This window comes from Danio rerio, chromosome 14 (genome assembly GCF_049306965.1).
Source record: "Danio rerio strain Tuebingen ecotype United States chromosome 14, GRCz12tu, whole genome shotgun sequence".
Classification (NCBI taxonomy): Eukaryota; Metazoa; Chordata; class Actinopteri; order Cypriniformes; family Danionidae; genus Danio; species Danio rerio.
This window is the reverse complement of record NC_133189.1, coordinates 15,635,604-15,647,500: the sequence shown is the minus strand read 5'-3', so window position 1 is coordinate 15,647,500 and position 11,897 is coordinate 15,635,604. Positions and strand designations below refer to the sequence as shown.

The window sequence follows — 11,897 nt, the reverse complement described above, 5'->3', positions numbered from 1 at the left end:
TAGATCAATGACATAATGTTGACAGTATGTGTTTAAAATAATTGCAAACAAACCTGTTCTGTCTTTAGATGTATGACAGGCGATAATCATCCTCATCTGTCTACCAGTCAGAAATCACAGTTGGGTTGGATGTTGGATGTTTGAGTCGAGCTTCCTCATATGCATCTATAATAAAACATCACATTGTTGTTAACCTCCCGTAAAGAAAAGTTCAAATCCTAAAATACTATCAAAGTTAATTAATGCATATAATACCTATAGTGTAAATAATCAGTACACAGAAGGTTGCACAAGATTTATTTGGAGATTCATGCAGAGTGACAGCCTTATGAATCTGAGACATAGATTTGTAAGATGGTCAAGCACATGCATTATTCTGTACCCATGAAGATTAACCTACCATTGTGAAAAATGTTTGATGATGATAGCCAATAACAATAGACCATTTCAGCTGTTTGTGAAGCAATTAGTAATGTAACGTCTGAAAAGCTCAATCTATGTTGAAAATATATCAGCAGTTTACAGCTTATAATGGACTTTTAGCACACAACTATAACATGCCTATTCACGTTCAAAAGAGTGTGCCATTGACTTCTTTGGTCGTGATGTACTGCAAAATGATCTCACTAACCTTTGTTAAACAAGAACAATAAGACTTAACCAACAAATATTGTTACCCATTCATTTAAATCAGAATTTATCACTGTCAATAACATAAAAAAAACATCAAAATCTGCTTTAAGACGTTCAGTTTTACATTAACTGACCATTACAGCTTGAACAAAAGATATAATTGATTCACATAGGCTAACACATATGAATTAAAGTGCATAGTAATATATTTCTCTTGGATAATTTAAAGAGAATAGTAAACAGTCGAGTTTCAATCATTTTTCGTGACTAACTGCATAAACAAGATAAACAATAATATTTTATTAATCCAAAACGATTAGTTTTTATTTACACATAATCACAGAATTAATACTGTTGGATAAGTATACGCCTGTACAATGATTTTTTCAACATCCACGGTACTTTATAATGTTAAATCAGGAAAAAAACACGTTTTGCCATGTTAGCGTTAATGGATTCGTCTACAGAAACTTTCTTTAACGCAAAGTTAGCATACACACAAATTCGTTTCATGTTTCTTTAAATTAATTAAAATAGTTTTCAGTTACTACACACGTTACAATCTAACATTGTGTAAAAGGAAAAGGAACTTTCAGACGTGTTTGTAACTGTTAGCGTTAGCATACATTAGCTCCAGTCGTGTTTCTTAAAGCAAGTTACATTTCGTATCAAACTGTTTTAAATTACTAAACGCTGTTACAACCAAACACCGTGGAAATGTTTTAAGCTCTAAATTCGCTAATTATACAGAACACAAGCAGTAAAAAGCTTACCTTTCTGACCGGAATCCACATGGAATCTTTGAAAAATCAAACTTTTTCTTCTTGTTATCTTCGTGCCATGGTGGTTGACAACCAGCTTGTTGGAGCATTACCGCCACCGTCTGGATGGAGTTTGGATCAGGAGTTTAGTCACGCATGTGTTTATTATGAAACCAACTTCTGCTTTAAAAAAATAAAAAAAAACAGTCAGCACAGGAGCGTGCTATCTCAAAAATAAGCGAATTTTACATAGTTTTTCTCTAGATGACATGTATAATCTATTTATAAATAATATTGTTTTGTTTGCGTCTAAACATTGAGACCATCCACACTAAATATTCTTTTTTTTTTTTTTTTTTTGCTATTGTACCATGAATATTTTCTCAAATTATCATTAAACGTGGAGCTAACAGATTACTAGATAAAATAAGAACTTAATCGGTTGCCATCAGCCGAGTCCTTGCCAGAAGCGGCCAGGACTCTACAGACAGACTCGGACCGGATATGGTTGACCGGAATCGGGCCAGTGCTTTACAGCCGCATCACAGCCGCATGTGCGCGAGCGAGCTGCGGGCCGCACTCGGCCCGGATAACACTCGCCGATGCCGAGTCGGAGCCGGAGGCGCCGGAGGGCAGCCGAGCTCGGGCCGATTACTGCCTGCTATCTGGGCTGGATCTGGTTTTAACAAATTCTGAATTGAACGTTGAAAATGAGCTTTTCAGAGCCAGCAGAGGTCAAAATAAGCAGTAATGCAAACTCAGTCATAGACATAGATTTTCACTTGCAACTTTCTTAAACATATTTAACAGTGCATGAAATGTTGTCTAAAACAAAAAGAATGATGCATTTTAGTGGCTGGATCTGGTTTTATCACATTCTGAATTGAATGTTGAAAATGAGCTTTACAGAGCCAGCAGAGGTCAAAATAAGCAGTAATGCAAACTCAGTCATAGACATAGATTTTCACTTGCAACTTTCTTAAACATATTTAACAGTGCAAGAAATGTTGTCTAAAACAAAAAGAATGATGCATTTTAGTGGCTGGATCTGGTTTTATCACATTCTGAATTGAACTTTAAAAATTAGCTTTTCAGAGCCAGCAGAGGTCAAAATAAGCAGTAATGCAAACTCAGTCAGAGACATAGATTTTCACTTGCAACTTTCTTAAACATATTTAACAGTGCATGAAATGTTGTCTAAAACAAAAAGAATGATGCATTTTAGTGGCTGGATCTGGTTTTATCACATTCTGAATTGAACGTTGAAAATGAGCTTTTCAGAGCCAGCAGAGGTCAAAATAAGCAGTAATGCAAACTCAGTCATAGACATAGATTTTCACTTGCAACTTTCTTAAACATATTTAACAGTGCATGAAATGTTGTCTAAAACAAAAAGAATGATGCATTTTAGTGGCTGGATCTGGTTTTATCACATTCTGAATTGAACGTTGAAAATGAGCTTTTCAGAGCCCCAGCAGAGGTCAAAATAAGCAGTAATGCAAACTCAGTCATAGACATAGATTTTCACTTGCAACTTTCTTAAACATATTTAACAGTGCATGAAATGTTGTCTAAAACAAAAAGAATGATGCATTTTAGTGGCTGGATCTGGTTTTATCACATTCTGAATTGAACGTTGAAAATGAGCTTTTCAGAGTCAGCAGAGGTCAAAATAAGCAGTAATGCAAACTCAGTCATAGACATAGATTTTCACTTGCAACTTGCTTTAACATGTTTAACAGTGCATGAAATGTTGTCTAAAACAAAAAGAATGATGCATTTTAGTGCCTGGATCTGGTTTTATCACATTCTGAATTGAACGTTGAAAATGAGCTTTTCAGAGCCAGCAGAGGTCAAAATAAGCAGTAATGCAAACTCAGTCATAGACATAGATTTTCACTTGCAACTTGCTTTAACATGTTTAACAGTGCATGGAATGTTGTCTAAAACAAAAATAAAATGCTTTTTTGTGGCTGGATCTGGTTTTATCACATTCTGAATTGAACGTTGAAAATGAGCTTTTCAGAGCCAGCAGAGGTCAAAATAAGCAGTAATGCAAACTCAGTCATAGACATAGATTTTCACTTGCAACTTGCTTTAACATGTTTAACAGTGCATGAAATGTTGTCTAAAACAAAAAGAATGATGCATTTTAGTAGCTGGATCTGGTTTTATCACATTCTGAATTGAACGTTGAAAATGAGCTTTTCAGAGCCAGCAGAGGTCAAAATAAGCAGTAATGCAAACTCAGTCATAGACATAGATTTTCACTTGCAACTTGCTTTAACATGTTTAACAGTGCATGGAATGTTGTCTAAAACAAAAAGAAAATGCTTTTTAGTGGCTGGATCTGGTTTTATCACATTCTGAATTGAACGTTGAAAATGAGCTTTTCAGAGCCAGCAGAGGTCAAAATAAGCAGTAATGCAAACTCAGTCATAGACATAGATTTTCACTTGCAACTTTCTTAAACATATTTAACAGTGCATGAAATGTTGTCTAAAACAAAAAGAATGATGCATTTTAGTGGCTGTATCTGGTTTTATCACATTCTGAATTGAACGTTGAAAATGAGCTTTTCAGAGCCAGCAGAGGTCAAAATAAGCAGTAGTGCAAACTCAGTCATAGACATAGATTTTCACTTGCAACTTGCTTTAACATGTTTAACAGTGCATGGAATGTTGTCTAAAACAAAAATAAAATGCTTTTTTGTGGCTGGATCTGGTTTTATCAACTTCTGAATTGAACGTTGAAAATGAGCTTTTCAGAGCCAGCAGAGGTCAAAATAAGCAGTAATGCAAACTCAGTCATAGACATAGATTTTCACTTGCAACTTGCTTTAACATGTTTAACAGTGCATGAAATGTTGTCTAAATCAAAAAGAATGATGCATTTTAGTAGCTGGATCTGGTTTTATCACATTCTGAATTGAACGTTGAAAATTAGCTTTTCAGAGCCAGCAGAGGTCAAAATAAGCAGTAATGCAAACTCAGTCATAGACATAGATTTTCACTTGCAACTTGCTTTAACATGTTTAACAGTGCATGGAATGTTGTCTAAAACAAAAATAAAATGCTTTTTAGTGGCTGGATCTGGTTTTATCACATTCTGAATTGAACGTTGAAAATGAGCTTTTCAGAGCCAGCAGAGGTCAAAATAAGCAGTAATGCAAACTCAGTCATAGACATAGATTTTCACTTGCAACTTTCTTAAACATATTTAACAGTGCATGAAATGTTGTCTAAAACAAAAAGAATGATGCATTTTAGTGGCTGGATCTGGTTTTATCACATTCTGAATTGAACGTTGAAAATGAGCTTTTCAGAGCAAGCAGAGGTCAAAATAAGCAGTAATGCAAACTCAGTCATAGACATAGATTTTCACTTGCAACTTTCTTAAACATATTTAACAGTGCAAAAAATGTTGTCTAAAACAAAAAGAATGATGCATTTTAGTGGCTGGATCTGGTTTTATCACATTCTGAATTGAACGTTGAAAATGAGCTTTTCAGAGCCAGCAGAGGTCAAAATAAGCAGTAATGCAAACTCAGTCATAGACATAGATTTTCACTTGCAACTTTCTTAAACATATTTAACAGTGCATGAAATGTTGTCTAAAACAAAAAGAATGATGCATTTTAGTGGCTGGATCTGGTTTTATCACATTCTGAATTGAACGTTGAAAATGAGCTTTACAGAGCCAGCAGAGGTCAAAATAAGCAGTAATGCAAACACAGTCATAGACATAGATTTTCACTTGCAACTTTCTTAAACATATTTAACAGTGCAAGAAATGTTGTCTAAAACAAAAAGAATGATGCATTTTAGTGGTTGGATCTGGTTTTATCACATTCTGAATTGAACTTTAAAAATGAGCTTTTCAGAGCCAGCAGAGGTCAAAATAAGCAGTAATGCAAACTCAGTCAGAGACATAGATTTTCACTTGCAACTTTCTTAAACATATTTAACAGTGCATGAAATGTTGTCTAAAACAAAAAGAATGATGCATTTTAGTGGCTGGATCTGGTTTTATCACATTCTGAATTGAACGTTGAAAATGAGCTTTTCAGAGCCAGCAGAGGTCAAAATAAGCAGTAATGCAAACTCAGTCATAGACATAGATTTTCACTTGCAACTTTCTTAAACATATTTAACAGTGCATGAAATGTTGTCTAAAACAAAAAGAATGATGCATTTTAGTGGCTGGATCTGGTTTTATCACATTCTGAATTGAACGTTGAAAATGAGCTTTTCAGAGCCCCAGCAGAGGTCAAAATAAGCAGTAATGCAAACTCAGTCATAGACATAGATTTTCACTTGCAACTTTCTTAAACATATTTAACAGTGCATGAAATGTTGTCTAAAACAAAAAGAATGATGCATTTTAGTGGCTGGATCTGGTTTTATCACATTCTGAATTGAACGTTGAAAATGAGCTTTTCAGAGCCAGCAGAGGTCAAAATAAGCAGTAATGCAAACTCAGTCAGAGACATAGATTTTCACTTGCAACTTGCTTTAACATGTTTAACAGTGCATGAAATGTTGTCTAAAACAAAAAGAATGATGCATTTTAGTAGCTGGATCTGGTTTTATCACATTCTGAATTGAACGTTGAAAATGAGCTTTTCAGAGCCAGCAGAGGTCAAAATAAGCAGTAATGCAAACTCAGTCATAGACATAGATTTTCACTTGCAACTTTCTTAAACATATTTAACAGTGCATGAAATGTTGTCTAAAACAAAAAGAATGATGCATTTTAGTGGCTGGATCTGGTTTTATCACATTCTGAATTGAACGTTGAAAATGAGCTTTTCAGAGCCAGCAGAGGTCAAAATAAGCAGTAATGCAAACTCAGTCATAGACATAGATTTTCACTTGCAACTTGCTTTAACATATTTAACAGTGCATGAAATGTTGTCTAAAACAAAAAGAAAATGCTTTTTAGTGGCTGGATCTGGTTTTATCACATTCTGAATTGAACATTGAAAATGAGCTTTTCAGAGCCAGCAGAGGTCAAAATAAGCAGTAATGCAAACTCAGTCATAGACATAGATTTTCACTTGCAACTTTCTTAAACATATTTAACAGTGCATGAAATGTTGTCTAAAACAAAAAGAATGATGAATTTTAGTGGCTGGATCTGGTTTTATCACATTCTGAATTGAACGTTGAAAATGAGCTTTTCAGAGCCAGCAGAGGTCAAAATAAGCAGTAATGCAAACTCAGTCATAGACATAGATTTTCACTTGCAACTTTCTTAAACATATTTAACAGTGCATGAAATGTTGTCTAAAACAAAAAGAATAATGCATTTTAGTGGCTGGATCTGGTTTTATCACATTCTGAATTGAACGTTGAAAATGAGCTTTTCAGAGCCAGCAGAGGTCAAAATAAGCAGTAATGCAAACTCAGTCATAGACATAGATTTTCACTTGCAACTTTCTTAAACATATTTAACAGTGCATGAAATGTTGTCTGAAACAAAAAGAATGATGCATTTTAGTGGCTGGATCTGGTTTTATCACATTCTGAATTGAACGTTGAAAATGAGCTTTTCAGAGCCAGCAGAGGTCAAAATAAGCAGTAATGCAAACTCAGTCAGAGACATAGATTTTCACTTGCAACTTTCTTTAACATGTTTAACAGTGCATGAAATGTTGTCTAAAACAAAAAGAAAATGCTTTTTAGTGGCTGGATCTGGTTTTATCACATTCTGAATTGAACGTTGAAATTGAGCTTTTCAGAGCCAGCAGAGGTCAAAATAAGCAGTAATGCAAACTCAGTCATAGACATAGATTTTCACTTGCAACTTTCTTAAACATATTTAACAGTGCATGAAATGTTGTCTAAAACAAAAAGAATGATGCATTTTAGTGGCTGGATCTGGTTTTATCACATTCTGAATTGAACGTTGAAAATGAGCTTTTCAGAGCCAGCAGAGGTCAAAATAAGCAGTAATGCAAACTCAGTCAGAGACATAGATTTTCACTTGCAACTTGCTTTAACATGTTTAACAGTGCATGAAATGTTGTCTAAAACAAAAAGAATGATGCATTTTAGTAGCTGGATCTGGTTTTATCACATTCTGAATTGAACGTTGAAAATGAGCTTTTCAGAGCCAGCAGAGGTCAAAATAAGCAGTAATGCAAACTCAGTCATAGACATAGATTTTCACTTGCAACTTTCTTAAACATATTTAACAGTGCATGAAATGTTGTCTAAAACAAAAAGAATGATGCATTTTAGTGGCTGGATCTGGTTTTATCACATTCTGAATTGAACGTTGAAAATGAGCTTTTCAGAGCCAGCAGAGGTCAAAATAAGCAGTAATGCAAACTCAGTCATAGACATAGATTTTCACTTGCAACTTTCTTAAACATATTTAACAGTGCATGAAATGTTGTCTAAAACAAAAAGAATGATGCATTTTAGTGGCTGGATCTGGTTTTATCACATTCTGAATTGAACGTTGAAAATGAGCTTTTCAGAGCCAGCAGAGGTCAAAATAAGCAGTAATGCAAACTCAGTCATAGACATAGATTTTCACTTGCAACTTTCTTAAACATATTTAACAGTGCATGAAATGTTGTCTAAAACAAAAAGAATGATGCATTTTAGTGGCTGGATCTGGTTTTATCACATTCTGAATTGAACGTTGAAAATGAGCTTTTCAGAGCCAGCAGAGGTCAAAATAAGCAGTAATGCAAACTCAGTCATAGACATAGATTTTCACTTGCAACTTTCTTAAACATATTTAACAGTGCATGAAATGTTGTCTAAAACAAAAAGAATGATGCATTTTAGTGGCTGGATCTGGTTTTATCACATTCTGAATTGAACGTTGAAAATGAGCTTTTCAGAGCCAGCAGAGGTCAAAATAAGCAGTAATGCAAACTCAGTCAGAGACATAGATTTTCACTTGCAACTTTCTTTAACATGTTTAACAGTGCATGAAATGTTGTCTAAAACAAAAAGAAAATGCTTTTTAGTGGCTGGATCTGGTTTTATCACATTCTGAATTGAACGTTGAAAATGAGCTTTTCAGAGCCAGCAGAGGTCAAAATAAGCAGTAATGCAAACTCAGTCATAGACATAGATTTTCACTTGCAACTTTCTTAAACATATTTAACAGTGCATGAAATGTTGTCTAAAACAAAAAGAATAATGCATTTTAGTGGCTGGATCTGGTTTTATCACATTCTGAATTGAACGTTGAAAATGAGCTTTTCAGAGCCAGCAGAGGTCAAAATAAGCAGTAATGCAAACTCAGTCAGAGACATAGATTTTCACTTGCAACTTTCTTTAACATGTTTAACAGTGCATGAAATGTTGTCTAAAACAAAAAGAAAATGCTTTTTAGTGGCTGGATCTGGTTTTATCACATTCTGAATTGAACGTTGAAAATGAGCTTTTCAGAGCCAGCAGAGGTCAAAATAAGCAGTAATGCAAACTCAGTCATAGACATAGATTTTCACTTGCAACTTTCTTAAACATATTTAACAGTGCATGAAATGTTGTCTAAAACAAAAAGAATAATGCATTTTAGTGGCTGGATCTGGTTTTATCACATTCTGAATTGAACGTTGAAAATGAGCTTTTCAGAGCCAGCAGAGGTCAAAATAAGCAGTAATGCAAACTCAGTCATAGACATAGATTTTCACTTGCAACTTGCTTTAACATGTTTAACAGTGCATGGAATGTTGTCTAAAACAAAAATAAAATGCTTTTTTGTGGCTGGATCTGGTTTTATCAAATTCTGAATTGAACGTTGAAAATGAGCTTTTCAGAGCCAGCAGAGGTCAAAATAAGCAGTAATGCAAACTCAGTCATAGACATAGATTTTCACTTGCAACTTTCTTAAACATATTTAAAAGTATATGAAATGTTGTCTAAAACAAAAAGAATGATGCATTTTAGTGGCTGGATCTGGTTTTATCACATTCTGAATTGAACGTTGAAAATGAGCTTTTCAGAGCCAGCAGAGGTCAAAATAAGCAGTAATGCAAACTCAGTCAGAGACATAGATTTTCACTTGCAACTTGCTTTAACATGTTTAACAGTGCATGAAATGTTGTCTAAAACAAAAAGAATGATGCATTTTAGTAGCTGGATCTGGTTTTATCACATTCTGAATTGAACGTTGAAAATGAGCTTTTCAGAGCCAGCAGAGGTCAAAATAAGCAGTAATGCAAACTCAGTCAGAGACATAGATTTTCACTTGCAACTTTCTTAAACATATTTAACAGTGCATGAAATGTTGTCTAAAACAAAAAGAATGATGCATTTTAGTGGCTGGATCTGGTTTTATCACATTCTGAATTGAACGTTGAAAATGAGCTTTTCAGAGCCAGCAGAGGTCAAAATAAGCAGTAATGCAAACTCAGTCATAGACATAGATTTTCACTTGCAACTTTCTTAAACATATTTAACAGTGCAAGAAATGTTGTCTAAAACAAAAAGAATGATGCATTTTAGTGGCTGGATCTGGTTATATCACATTCTGAATTGAAATTTAAAAATGAGCTTTTCAGAGCCAGCAGAAGTCAAAATAAGCAGTAATGCAAACTCAGTCAGAGACATAGATTTTCACTTGCAACTTTCTTAAACATATTTAACAGTGCATGAAATGTTGTCTAAAACAAAAAGAATGATGCATTTTAGTGGCTGGATCTGGTTTTATCACATTCTGAATTGAACGTTGAAAATGAGCTTTTCAGAGCCAGCAGAGGTCAAAATAAGCAGTAATGCAAACTCAGTCATAGACATAGATTTTCACTTGCAACTTGCTTTAACACGTTTAACAGTGCATGGAATGTTGTCTAAAACAAAAATAAAATGCTTTTTTGTGGCTGGATCTGGTTTTATCAAATTCTGAATTGAACGTTGAAAATGAGCTTTTCAGAGCCAGCAGAGGTCAAAATAAGCAGTAATGCAAACTCAGTCATAGACATAGATTTTCACTTGCAACTTTCTTAAACATATTTAAAAGTGCATGAAATGTTGTCTAAAACAAAAAGAATGATGCATTTTAGTGGCTGGATCTGGTTTTATCACATTCTGAATTGAACGTTGAAAATGAGCTTTTCAGAGCCAGCAGAGGTCCAAATAAGCAGTAATGCAAACTCAGTCAGAGACATAGATTTTCACTTGCAACTTGCTTTAACATGTTTAACAGTGCATGAAATGTTGTCTAAAACAAAAAGAATGATGCATTTTAGTAGCTGGATCTGGTTTTATCACATTCTGAATTGAACGTTGAAAATGAGCTTTTCAGAGCCAGCAGAGGTCAAAATAAGCAGTAATGCAAACTCAGTCATAGACATAGATTTTCACTTGCAACTTGCTTTAACATGTTTAACAGTGCATAAAATGTTGTCTAAAACAAAAAAAAAATGCTTTTTAGTGGCTGGATCTGGTTTTATCAAATTCTGAATTGAACGTTGAAAATGAGCTTTTCAGAGCCAGCAGAGGTCAAAATAAGCAGTAATGCAAACTCAGTCATAGACATAGATTTTCACTTGCAACTTTCTTAAACATATTTAACAGTGCAAAAAATGTTGTCTAAAACAAAAAGAACGATGCATTTTAGTGGCTGGATCTGGTTTTATCACATTCTGAATTGAACGTTGAAAATGAGCTTTTCAGAGCCAGCAGAGGTCAAAATAAGCAGTAATGCAAACTCAGTCAGAGACATAGATTTTCACTTGCAACTTTCTTAAACATATTTAACAGTGCATGAAATGTTGTCTAAAACAAAAAGAATGATGCATTTTAGTGGCTGGAACTGGTTTTATCACATTCTGAATTGAACATTAAAAATGAGCTTTTCAGAGCCAGCAGAGTTCAAAATAAGCAGTAATGCAAACTCAGTCATAGACATAGATTTTCACTTGCAACTTTCTTAAACATATTTAACAGTGCATGAAATGTTGTCTAAAACAAAAAGAATGATGCATTTTAGTGGCTGGATCTGGTTTTATCACATTCTGAATTGAACGTTGAAAATGAGCTTTTCAGAGCCCCAGCAGAGGTCAAAATAAGCAGTAATGCAAACTCAGTCATAGACATAGATTTTCACTTGCAACTTTCTTAAACATATTTAACAGTGCATGGAATGTTGTCTAAAACAAAAAGAATGATGCATTTTAGTGGCTGGATCTGGTTTTATCACATTCTGAATTGAACGTTGAAAATGAACTTTTCAGAGCCAGCAGAGGTCAAAATAAGCAGTAATGCAAACTCAGTCAGAGACATAGATTTTCACTTGCAACTTGCTTTAACATGTTTAACAGTGCATGAAATGTTGTCTAAAACAAAAAGAATGATGCATTTTAGTAGCTGGATCTGGTTTTATCACATTCTGAATTGAACGTTGAAAATGAGCTTTTCAGAGCCAGCAGAGGTCAAAATAAGCAGTAATGCAAACTCAGTCATAGACATAGATTTTCACTTGCAACTTTCTTAAACATATTTAACAGTGCATGAAATGTTGTCTAAAACAAAA

The 11,897-nt window shown here is 34.3% G+C and overlaps 1 long non-coding RNA gene across 1 annotated transcript in view; it reads right to left on the bottom strand.

Annotated features, from left to right (window-relative positions):
* LOC141377476 (uncharacterized) overlaps window positions 1-1,461 on the bottom strand; it is a 3,431-nt gene extending 1,970 nt beyond the window's left edge. Inside the window, exons 1-2 of the long non-coding RNA XR_012389637.1 lie at window positions 1,407-1,461; window positions 54-165 (exon numbers count right to left, since the gene is read on the bottom strand). This is a non-coding gene — a long non-coding RNA (uncharacterized lncRNA). The remainder of the gene's footprint in view (window positions 1-53; window positions 166-1,406) is intronic.
* Window positions 1,462-11,897: the final 10,436 nt, after the last annotated feature.